Genomic DNA, 3,620 nt, shown 5'->3' on the forward strand with positions numbered 1-3,620 from the left:
TTGCGAGTGCATCATTAAAATTGCTGAGCCCATCTTAATGGCTATAAAGAAAGAACTTCTTGGGAGATATCCCATGTGTTTATTTTACTACAGTACTTTTTTTTATATTTGAGTCTTGGAAGTTGTCACTACTGTAGCAACCTCTCCTTATCTTATTTTATTGCATTGTTGTGCCAAGTAAAGTCTTTGATAGCAAGGTTGATACTAGATTTGGATTACTGCGCAGAAACAGATTTCTGTCTGTCACGAATCTGGGCAGAATTCTCTGTAGGTAACTCAGAAAAATCTGACAATTTACGTGCGTGATCCTCAGATATGTACGCAACTTTCATTCAATTTGGGAATTTTCATCTGAGCAAGTCTGGTGCCACTTTAAAATTCGTCTTTACGGACTGTTCTGTTTTGACAGATTCTGCCTTTTATTTCGCATTGCCTCTTTTGCTATGTGGGATGGATTTCTTTGTTCCATTAACTTCCAGGTAGCTTTGGGCAATGTCCGGAAGTGTTAAGAATGATTGTGTCACCTCTCGAACATGTGAATTTTTGATTATGCACTAACCCTCTAATGAGTTTGTTTCGAGTTTGGTGTGGAGGAAGTTTTCAAGGGTCAAGAGAGGAGGATGATATACTATGATCAAGAAGAGTGAAGAGTCTAAGCTTGGGGATGCCCCGGTGGTTCATCCCTGCATATTTCAAGAAGACTAAAGCATCTAAGCTTGGGGATGCCCAAGGCATCCCCTTCTTCATCGACAACTTATCAGGTTTCTTCTTTTGAAACTACATTTTTATTCAGTCACATCTTATGTACTTTACTTGGAGCGTCTGTTTGTTTTTGTTTATGTTTGAATAAGTTCATCCTTGTGTGGGAGAGAGACACGCTCTGCTGGTTCATATGAACACATGTGTTCTTAGCTTTTAATGTTCATGGCGAAGGTTGAAACTGCTTTGTTCATTGTTATATGGTTGAAATCAGGAAATGCTACATGTAGTAATTCTAAAATGTCTTGAATAATTTGATACTTGGCAATTGTTGTGCTCATGTTTAAGCTCTTGCATCATATACTTTGCACCCATTAATGAAGAAACACCTAGAGCTTGCTAAATTTGGTTTGCATATTTGGTCTCTCTAAAGTCTAGATAATTTCTAGTATTGAGTTTTGAACAACAAGGAAGACGGTGTAGAGTCTTATAATGTTTACAATATGTCTTTTATGTGAGTTTTGCTGCACCGGTTCATCCTTGTGTTTGTTTCAAACAACCTTGCTAGCCTAAACCTTGTATCGAGAGGGAATACTTCTCATGCATCCAAAATCCTTGAGCCAACCACTATGCCATTTGTGTCCACCATACCTACCTACTACATGGTATTTCTCCGCCATTCCAAAGTAAATTGCTTGAGTGCTACCTTTAAATTTCCATCATTCGCCTTTGCAATATATAGCTCATGGGACAAATAGCCTAAAAACTATTGTGGTATTGAATATGTACTTATGCACTTTATCTCTTATTTAGTTGCTTGTTGTGCGATAACCATGTTCCTGGGGACGCCATCAACTCTTTGTTGAATATCATGTGAGTTGCTATGCATGTTCGTCTTGTCTGAAGTAAGGGCGGTTTTCACAATCAAATGATTTGAGTATGCATACTTGTTAGAGAAGAACATTGGGCCGCTAACTAAAGCCATGAATCATGGTGGAAGTTTCGGTTTGGACATAAAACCTCAATCTCTAATGAGAATATTAATCGTTGTTGAATGCTTAAGCATTAAAAGAGGAGTCCACTATCTCGTTGTCTATGTTGTCCCGGTATGGGTGTCTAAGTTGAAGAATGATCAAAAGCGAGAAATCCAATGCGAACTTTCTCCTTAGACCCTTGTACAGGCGGCATAGAGGTACCCCATTGTGACACTTGGTTGAAACATATGTTATGCAATGATGATCAGTGTTAACCCAAGCTAATTAGGACAAGGTGCGGGCACTATTAGTACACTATGCATGAGGCTTGCAACTTGTAAGATATAATTTACATGATACATATGCTTTATTACTACCGTTGACAAAATTGTTTCATGTTTTCAAAACCAAAGCTCTAGCACAAATATAGCAATCAATGCTTCCCTCTGCGAAGGGCCTTTCTTTTACTTTTATGTTGAGTCGGTTCACCTATCTCTCTCCACCTCAAAAAGCAAACACTTGTGTGAACTGTGCATTGATTCCTACATACTTGCATATTGCACTTGTTATATTACTCTATGTTGACAATTATCCATGAGATATACATGTTACAAGTTGAAAGCAACCGCTGAAACTTAATCTTCCTTTGTGTTGCTTCAATACCTTTACTTTGATTTATTGCTTTATGAGTTAACTCTTATGCAAGACTTATTGATGCTTGTCTTGAAGTACTATTCATGAAAAGTCTTTGCTTTATGATTCATTTGTTTACTCATGTCATTACCATTGTTTTGATCGCTGCATTCATTACATATGCTTACAATAGTATGATCAAGGTTATGATGGCATGTCACTCCAGAAATTATCTTTGTTATCGTTTACCCGCTTCGGGACGAGCAGGAACTAAGCTTGGGGATGCTGATACGTCTCCGACGTATCGATAATTTCTTATGTTCCATGCCACATTATTGATGATATCTACATGTTTTATGCATACTTTATGTCATTATTATGCGTTTTCCGGAACTAACCTATTGACGAGATGCCGAAGTGCCGGTTCTCGTTTTCTGCTATTTTTGGTTTCAGAAATCCTAGTAAGGAAATATTCTCGGAATTGGACGAAATCAACGCCCAGGGTCCTATTTTCACACGAAGCTTCCAGAAGGCCGGAGGAGATACGAAGTGGGGCCACGAGGTGGCGCCACACTAAGGTGGCGCGGCCAGGCTAGGGCTCGCGCCGCCCTGTTGTGTGGGTCCCTCGTGACTCCACCGACCTTGCCCTTCCGCCTACTTAAAGCCTCCGTCGCGAAAACCCTACCATGTTCGACGAAACCAGAGAAAACCTTCCAGAGCCGCCGCCATCGCGAAGCCAAGATCTGGGGACAGGAGTCTCTGTTCCGGCGCGCCGCCGGGATGGGGAAGTGCCCCCGGAAGGCTTCTCCATCAACACCACCGCCAACTTCATCACCGCTGCTGTCTCCCATGAGGAGGGAGTAGTTCTCCATCGAGGCTCGGGGCCGTACCGGTAGCTATGTGGTTCATCTCTCTCCTATGTACTTCAATACAATAATCTCATGAGCTGCCTTACATGATTGAGATTCATATGATGATGCTTGTAATCTAGATGTCATTATGCTAGTCAAGTGGATTTTACTTATGTGATCTCCGGAGACTCCTTGTCCCACGTGTGTAAAGGTGACGAGTGTGTGCACCGTGTGGGTCTCTTAGGCTATATTTCACGAGAATACTTATTCGCTGTTATGAATGGCATAGTGAAGTGCTTATTTATATCTCTTTATGATTGCAATGTGTTTTGTATCACAATTTATCTCGCGTGCTACTCTAGTGATGTTATTAAAGTAGTTTATTCCTCCCGCACGGTGTAATGGTGACAAGTGTGTGCATCGTGTAGTACTTGGCGTAGGCTATGATTGTGATCTCTTGTAG

Source organism: Lolium rigidum, chromosome 1 (assembly GCF_022539505.1).
Source record: "Lolium rigidum isolate FL_2022 chromosome 1, APGP_CSIRO_Lrig_0.1, whole genome shotgun sequence".
NCBI lineage: Eukaryota > Viridiplantae > Streptophyta > Magnoliopsida > Poales > Poaceae > Lolium > Lolium rigidum.